Here is a 9,262-nt window from a genome sequence, read left to right on the forward strand (position 1 = left end):
CAGCCCGGCGGCGTTCAGACGGGCTTCAGCAAAAGCCCGGCGAGGCTATAGACAATGCAGCAGCTCAGTCATGTATATTTCTAATTGATTATTCGCATTCAAACATGATGCACTGTGTAACCTCGGTCTCTCAGTGCTTGCTGGGGTCTCTGTTTCACCACACCATGCCACCACAATTGTCCACACGTCCAGAAGCGCTGCAGCAGCCGCCCGGCTCCGGTAAGCTCATTCCGTGCCAAACTAAAAAGAAAAATTAAAAAGTAAAAGCGTTTTTCCCCTCGGAGCGCTAATACCTCTCTGTGCTTGTGGTTGCATGAGTGGATGGTGAATCTCAAGGCTCCAGCACTGTGGACGAGCCTGTGACGTAAGCTCGACGCCTCAAAAAATGGGATAACTAAACGGCGAGCACCGTCTGCGCATGCCCTAACACACCTCCTTTTCTCCTATTTCATGCGCTTTTCGTCAACCGTGGAGGTGGGAGGGAGAGGCGACGCTGCCTGCAACTGGCACGCTGGGATCAGCCATGTTGGCTCAATATTTCTACAGAATCCTGAATTTTTATTTCTCGTAACAAAATGAAATGATGATGAGTAACGATACTGCAAAGTCAGTTAAATAGCCTACCTGTGAAACACTAACATGCTGCGTACAGAGTTCTTGAACATTATGTCTGCTTTTAGGTGTTTTTCCATTAACAGTTATTTCATAAAGGTTCAGCTGGTTAGTGCAAGAAATATAGGCCTACAAATCTTTTCAACCAAGCAAACAGTAGTCCGACTTATTTTGCTTTGCTGTCAATAGTAGCTAATGTTGAGGAATCTAAAATATCACTTTCAAATTATATTTGTATAGATATTGCTATTTAACAGAGGCCGACAATAAATTACCGTCATTAAATCAGAATCAGCTTTATTGGCCAGGTTTGCGCAAACAAAGAAGGAATTTGACTCCGGTTAATCTTTTGTTTGTAAAATGTTGTAATCTCATTGGCTTTGTTTTCTCTTATGCTCACACATTCAGAGTTGCACCTAGTTCACAATCCAATATAGCAAAGCACAATGTGAGACAGTCCAATGAGAGGTGTGTGTGTGTGTGTGTGTGTGTGTGTGTGTGTGTGTGTGTGTGTGTGTGTGTGTGTGTGTGTGGGGAGACCCTTCAACCTCTGCATTATTCACTAAATCATGCCCCCTGGTGGCTATTGAAAATGAGAACTTGACATGATTGCTAAATGAAACAGATATGGCTACATGTTGAATGAGCATGTCCAATAGAACAATATTTTTCCCAGCTTTAGGTAAAGGTAATATTCAAAAACCGAATATGTCATCATACTGTATCTTTTGTAATTGCTTGGTTGCCAAAGCTTGGGACAACAAAGACCTACATCAATCTAGAGTATATCCCACATTCTATTTTTGAGTATGAAAAAAAGAACCATATGGAATAATCAGTGTGTAATCTTTCTTAAATTATGTGATTGAGTAGCCTCCATAGACTGTATAAAATAGGTAGATCCATAAACAATTTAAACCTGCAGGGGGCACTGAATACTTACATTACAGAGAGACATGGACACTGTAACCCATTTCACTAACATAACTAAAACAATAAAACAATTTAATGCAATATTTGGTCAATATTACATGGCATGTTCTCTGAGGAAGCTCTGATCAGAGAGTCAATTGGTTATAAAGAGAACATGAGAGGATCTTTGCCTCCGCCACAGCCGTTCTGTAACTGAAATGCTCATAAATGACTTTTTCTGCAGGTCTATGGCACTGTTCCTCCTTTTCCCATTGGCATTTAATCATGTGTACTAAAAACAACCGGTGTGCATTTCACACAACTGACAGTAACCTCGCTGCCACTATTGTCAAGCGTGCCTTTCAGGGCTTTTCAACTTACAGATGTTTATCCAGAGCCTGAATCACAGGAGAGAATGTGAAGTATGTTGAGAATCTGTGAAAAAAAAAGAAGAAACTGCCTGAGGTGTCTGGATATCTGTTGAATCCACACATATGTTCACTCCGACGATCAAAATAGAATATAAACACAAAGAAAGTTAGAGGGAAAATAGTATGTTGGAAGTTGTTTTTTTTTACAACCAAACTATCATTATACAGTATTTCATTACATTATGTATTAATTTATGTATTCCCATGTTTATTTTTTATTTACATTGCTGTCTCTTCTTGTTGTCAACACACTAAATCAACATGATCGCTGGTGTCACCCATAGACTGTATGGTGTCACCTCAACCTGAGAATGTCCCCTTTGTGAGAGGAGGGTTGAGCATTGTAATCCAGGAGAGACAGACGCCAGCATGCTGTGTGGGAGAGAGCTTGAAAGAGTGCCAGGGTAAACACTCCCAGACCACATGTTCTCCCAGGGCAGAGGAGCTGGCCTCTCTCCAGGCACATCTGCACACAATCCCTCAGCTTTTAGCAAGCCAGCCATGGAGACAGAGCGGGGAAGATGAGGGAGAGAGAAGAGTTCCCAGACAGGGAGAAACCTGCTTCCTCTGCGACAGTGGTGTCAATGACGAAAGTTATGACATCTTAAAGAAACAACATATATGCAAAGTTAATATAATTGTAAAGACTGAACACCATCTGCAACTGTATCTGTATCACGCCACTCGATTCACGTGCCAAGGTCTGCCTGGCTAAAACTACCCAACCTGACCATATCCTTGAGAGAAGATGGATTTCTGCATAAATCAAGCTCCTGGCTTTCACACAGCCTTGCTCTGCATCTGTAGCTATATTGCATGCATGATGTGCACCATGCCTGTGATTCTTCAACAAATTTTACTATGGCACACTCATTCTCTAGAAAAAAATAACCATCCCAGCTTATAATATGTTTAAATGTGTATATACATGTACTCCCCTATCAGCTTCTCTTGATTAGTGCCTTTCAGTTTGCAAGTAAAGTGTGCCTTTGTGCATGTTTTCACAGAGAGGTAATTACTGAGCAGCTATGCTGACAACACCTGAGGAATGTGGAGTATGCACCAGCAGCCTGTGCTCTCCTAACCCCCCTCATCACTGACCCCAACTCACTTCTCCCCCATCTGTAATCCTCCCCCACACAACCCACTAGCCAGAGCCCCAGTCCAACACAAAGTTGAGCATGACATTTTCACAGGTGTCTTACATTTGTAGATAATGCAGGTGTTATTTTAAGTGATATTTCGGTGGTACCAGAAAACATTCTTCACAACAAAATTCTACCGTAGTATTCTGTACAGTTGCATTTACATCAGATTTTATTTTTCTATTCGTTAGTGGAGGAAACCCTATCCAAAACCCACAGCTCCCAACAGGCCCCACTATTCCCGTTACTGGTGAATTCACAGTGTGTGTTGGCTGAGTCACTCCCTAAACTGTCCTTGAGCGCTGTGAAACTCACAGCCTATCTGGCTTAATAACAATTGCACACACATATCAAAACATTGCATAGATTGAATTTTTTTTGGGGGGGGGGGGAGTGAACAACTCTAGGTGACCTAATTGTGGTCTGAAAACGGCCCAGTTGAAAAAGCATCAATATTTGGCCGTAGAGAATGACAAAATGATGGCCTCTCCTGTCTCTGACTACACTGTCATGATGAAATCAGGATCAAATCCCTTGTGCATCTTGATCAACATAAGTATATAGGCCTGTCCTGTTTGTCTATGCTGCTGAATTGTGTGGTTGTAGATGTATTATGCAAATGCCATGACTAGAAAAAACACACTGTATGGCTGAATGAACAACTGCATGTTTTCTGCACACTTGAGGCCTAATCAGTCAGGGTAGGCAAGATGAAACAAAAGGGTCAGGGGATTTAGTTGCCAAGCAACTTCTGTTGATAAAGACACTTTTTATTCATATGATGAGAGACATCTAAAAGCATGACAACTGATGAAAAGGCAGACAGCTGCAAGATCATTTCTGACTTAGTTCTACAGTTATCTTATTTATCAAGCGTTCATTGTAAATTTGGGGCAGGTCCAGAAACATAAAAAATGTGGAACAGTCATACTGTATCTTCCAGCGTTAACATTAGTGATGAAGAAGTAAACTGAAAGCTGCACTTAAAGGGTGCATTTTAAGCTCCAGTATCACAGGTAAATAAAATACCATAACGAATATCAGGTATATCTTCAGGACAGCATTACTTTCAGGTTTTCACTTACACAAAAAGTTCTGGTGTATATGACTAGTTTGCTTCAGAAGTAGCGTAATGTAACAAACTTAGGAAATTTAATTTAACTTTTGTGTCGTATCACGTTAGATGTTACCACAGCAAAGAGAGAATGAAATAAAATGACACTACTGTTCTGATATGCTGACGGATTCCTCAATGATCACAGCTACATACTATATGTATAGGTGGAACATCTAAACCTTTTTGCCTATTTTGTCCAGGTGTTTAATTTTTCAATAACATTTAATTTATCTTTTATTTAAAGGCAGTAATCCATCTCATAGAGCTCCCATGTTACTCAGTAGATAATGGATAGCCAGCCATAGAGGCTGTAGAAGTACAGTAAGAGCTGCTGACTATGGATAAATATCATTTGTTTAGTGTGCCATGATGGTCTACATGCTGTTTCAAAGCTTTTCCACCCTTAGGACATACATCTGCTTTGTTTGGAAAAAAAAAAAAAAAACAGCCAAAATGGAAGAGAATGATAATAAGATAATAATAAGTATGTGACGTTAGAATAAAATAACATAGTTTGATGAGGCTGGCCTTAGCCTTTTTAAGGCCACAGATTTGCTTTCCACACCTTGACTTAACTAATTAGGGCCCAAGCACAGACAATGTCGGTCGGCAAAGGCCCTATTGAAATTTGAAGTATTCTTCTTCTTCTTTCTTCTTCTTCTTATTTTTCTATGTCTTTGAGTGCATAAATGAGGTGCTTGGGCTACTCAAAAACGCACGAGAATTGCTACGCATGTGTGAGTTAGTGAGAATTGCGACCTGATATGGGTCTCGGACTTGGGCTTGGCAAATTGGCTCGATAGCGCCCCCTTACAGTTTTAAAAGTTTACATTGTCCAATTTTACACGTTGTGGTTTAAAGGTGCTGTAGGTAGGATTGTGAAGATCCAGGACTTAGCCAAAGAATTTGAACATTGACAACTTCTCAGTCCCTCCGCCCCTTTCTGCTAAAGCCCAAACGGTCTTCTAAGCAGTGATTGATACACAGTTAGACACCCCCCCCCCCCGGCCCTGATTGGTGCATCTGAACAGGGAGCAGTGGATTTTTGCAAATCACACTACAGGCTGGAGGTGGTGCCAGAGGAGCCAGATTTTTTTTTTTTTTTAAGTGCTCATATTATGCTCATTTTCAGGTTCATAATTGTATTTCTTCTCCGGGAACCATCACCTTATCGTGGTGGAGAGGTTTGTGTGTCCCTATGAACCTGAGGGCTGTGTTGTCTGGAGCTTCGTGCTCCTGGTAGGGTCTCCCAAGGCAAAGTGGTCTCAGGTGAGGGCCCAGACAAAGAATGGTTCAAAAATCCTATGAAACATCGAGGAAGGGATGAAGTGACCCTGCCCGGAGGAAGCCCGGGGCCCCCGTCTGGAGCCAGGCCCAGATGGAGGGCTCGTCAGCGAGCGTCTGGTGGCCGGGTTTGCCACGGAGCCCGGCCGGGCACAGCCCGAAAAAGCTACGTGGCGGACATCTCTCCATCCCATGGGCCCACCACCTGTGGGAGGAACCGCTGGGGTCTGGTGCGCTGCCACATGGGTGGCAGTGAAGGTCAGGGGCCTCGACGGACCAGACCCGGGCAGCAGAGGCTGGCTCTGGGGACGTGCGATGTCACCTCTCTGTGGGGGAAGGAGCCGGAACTTGTGCGGGAGGTGGAGCGCTACCGGTTAGATCTGGTGGGGGCTTACCTCTACGCACAGTCTTGGTTCTGGAACCATACTCCTGGATAGGGGTTGGACTCTTTTCTTCTCCGGAGTTGCCCAGGGTGTGAGGCGCCGGGCGGGTGTGGGGATACTCACAAGCCCCCGGCTGAGCGCCGCTATGTTGGAGTTTAACCCGGTGGACGAGAGGGTCGCCTCCCTACGCCTGCGGGTTGTGGGGGGGAAAACTCTGACTGTTGTTTGTGCATATGCACCGAACAAGAGTTCGGAGTATTCGGCCTTCTTGGAGACCTTGAGTGGAGTCCTGCATGGGGCTCCAGTCGGGGACTCCATAGTTCTGCTGGGGGACTTCAACGCGCACGTGGGTAATGATGGAGACACATGGAGAGGCGTGATTGGGAGGAACGGCCTCCCTGATCTAAACCAGAGTGGTTGTTTGTTGTTGGACTTCTGTGCTAGTCATGGATTGTCTATAACGAACACCATGTTCGAACACAGGGATGCTCATAAGTGTACTTGGTACCAGAGCACCCTAGGCCAAAGGTCAATGATCGATTTTATAATCGTTTCATCTGATCTGAGGCCGTATGTTTTGGACACTCGGGTGAAGAGAGGGGCGGAGCTGTCAACCGATCACCATCTGGTGGTGAGTTGGGTCAGGGGGTGGGGGAAGACTCTGGACAGACCTGGTAAGCCCAAACGGGTAGTGCGGGTAAATTGGGAACGTCTGGAGGAGGCCCCTGTCCGACACACTTTCAACTCACACCTCCGGCGGAGCTTTTCGTGCATCACTGTGGAGGCTGGGGACATTGAACCCGAGTGGACAATGTTCAAAGTTTCCATTGCTGAAGCTGCGGTGAGGAGCTGTGGTCTTAGGGTCTTAGGTGCCTCAAGGGGCGGTAACCCACGAACACCGTGGTGGTCAGGGAAGCCGTCCGACTGAAGAAGGAGTCTTTCCGGGATATGTTATCCCAGACGACTCCGGAGGCAGTTGCAAGGTACCGAAGGGCCCGAAGGGCTGCAGCCTCTGCCGTGAAAGAGGCAAAGCAGCGTGTGTGGGAGAAGTTTGGAGAAGACATTCGGTCGGCACCAAGGTACTTCTGGAAAACCGTTCGCCACCTCAGGAGGGGAAACCCAGTAAGGATGGGACGCTGTTGACCTCAACTGAGGAGGTAATAGGGCGGTGGAAGGAGCACTTTGAGGAACTCCTAAATCAGACTAATACGCCCTCTATGGTAGAGGCAGAGCTGGAGGATGAGGGGGGATTGGCATCAATTTCCCTGGTGGAGGTTGCTGAGGTAGTTGAACAACTCCACAGTGGCAAAGCCCCAGGAATTGATGAGATCCGTCCAGAAATGCTTAAAGCTCTGGGTGTGGAGGGGTTGTCTTGGTTGACACGCCTCTTCAACATTGCGTGGAAGTCTGGGACGGTGCCTAAGGAGTGGCAGACCGGGGTGGTGGTTCCCCTTTTTAAAAAGGGGGACCAGAGGGTGTGTGCCAATTACAGGGGTATCACACTTCTCAGCCTCCCCGGTAAAGTCTACTCCAAGGTGCTGGAAAGGAGGGTTCAGTCGATAGTCGAATCTCAGGTTGAAGAGGAACAATGCGGATTCCGTCCTGGTCGTGGAACAACGGACCAGATCTTTACTCTCGCAAGGATCCTGGAGGGAGCCTGGGAGTATGCCCAACCAGTCTACATGTGTTTTGTGGATCTGGAGAAGGCGTATGACCGGGTGCCCCGGGAGATACTGTGGGAGGTGCTGCGGGAGTACGGGGTGAGGGGTCCCTTCTCAGGGCCATCCAATCTCTGTACGACCAAAGCGAGAGCTGTGTCCGGGTTCTCGGCAGTAAGTCAGACTCGTTTCAGGTGAGAGTTGGCCTCCGCCAGGGCTGCGCTTTGTCACCAATCCTGTTTGTAGTATTTATGGACAGGATATCGAGGCGTAGTCGGGGTGGAGAGGGGTTGCAGTTCGGTGGGCTGGGGATCTTGTCGCTGCTTTTTGCAGATGATGTGGTCCTGATGGCATCATCGGCCTGTGACCTTCAGCACTCACTGGATCGGTTCGCAGCCGAGTGTGAAGCGGCTGGGATGAGGATCAGCACCTCTAAATCGGAGGCCATGGTTCTCAGCAGGAAACCGATGGAGTGCCTTCTCCAGGTAGGGAATGAGTCCTTACCCCAAGTGAAGGAGTTCAAGTACCTTGGGGTCTTGTTCGCGAGTGAGGGGACAATGGAGCGGGAGATTGGTCGGAGAATCGGCACAGCAGGTGCGGTATTTCATTCAATTTATCGCACCGTTGTGACGAAAAGAGAGCTGAGCCAGAAGGCAAAGCTCTCAATCTACCGGTCAGTTTTTGTTCTTACCCTCACCTATGGTCATGAAGGCTGGGTCATGACCGAAAGAACAAGATCCAGGGTACAAGCGGCCGAAATGGGTTTCCTCAGGAGGGTAGCTGGCGTCTCCCTTAGAGATAGGGTGAGAAGCTCAGTTATCCGTGAGGAGCTCGGAGTAGAGCCGCTGCTCCTTTGCGTCAAAAGAGCCAGGCACGTCCAGCTGGGAGGAGGCCTCGGGGGAGACCCAGGACTAGGTGGAGGGATTATATCTCTAACCTGGCCTGGGAACGCCTCGGGATCCCCCAGTCGGAGCTGGTTAATGTGGCCCGGGAAAGGGAAGTTTGGGGTCCCCTGCTGGAGCTGCTACCCCCGCGACCCGACCCCGGATAAGCGGATGAAGAAGATAATTGTATTTAGAGGTTGTACCAGAATAGGTTTATGTGGTTTAATTTTCAGAAAACACCATATTTTTGTTGTACTGCACATTGCTGCAGCTCCTCTTTTCACCCTGTGTGTTGAGCTCTCTGTTTTAGCTACAGAGTGAGACATCTCACTTCTGTTACATCTTTGTTGGGAGTCGCACATGCGCAGTAGATACTGCTAGCTTGTCAGTTGCAGAGTATGAGGGAGTGCCACGCTAGCAGCTAGGCGAGCATTATAACGTGTGTTACCAAGTGACGCACATTCGTCACGGAAGTAAAGGGTGAACTACAATAGAGCTGTTTGGAGCAGTTTGTGAACAGTGTTTTCTCTGGAAGATGAAGAAGTCCCTTTGGGGTGGACTTTGGGCTTTTTCACTTTGTAAATCTATAATGTGCACAAAAAGATATATAACACAATAAAGGAAAGAGGAAAAGCCAAAAAGCATAATATGAGCACTTTAAATTACCTGCTTCATGTAGTTCTACTCGAACATAGGGTCAGTTTCAGCAAATATGACAGAAAGTTAGTTTTATAAGTCTTACCTACTGCATCTTTAAACATGATATATAGCAATGTATAAATAGTGTGTGTTCTCTAGCACTACATAGGGCCACAGAAAGTGGTGCACAATTTGAA

The sequence above is a fragment of the Sander vitreus genome, chromosome 7, assembly GCF_031162955.1.
Source record: "Sander vitreus isolate 19-12246 chromosome 7, sanVit1, whole genome shotgun sequence".
Lineage (NCBI taxonomy): Eukaryota > Metazoa > Chordata > Actinopteri > Perciformes > Percidae > Sander > Sander vitreus.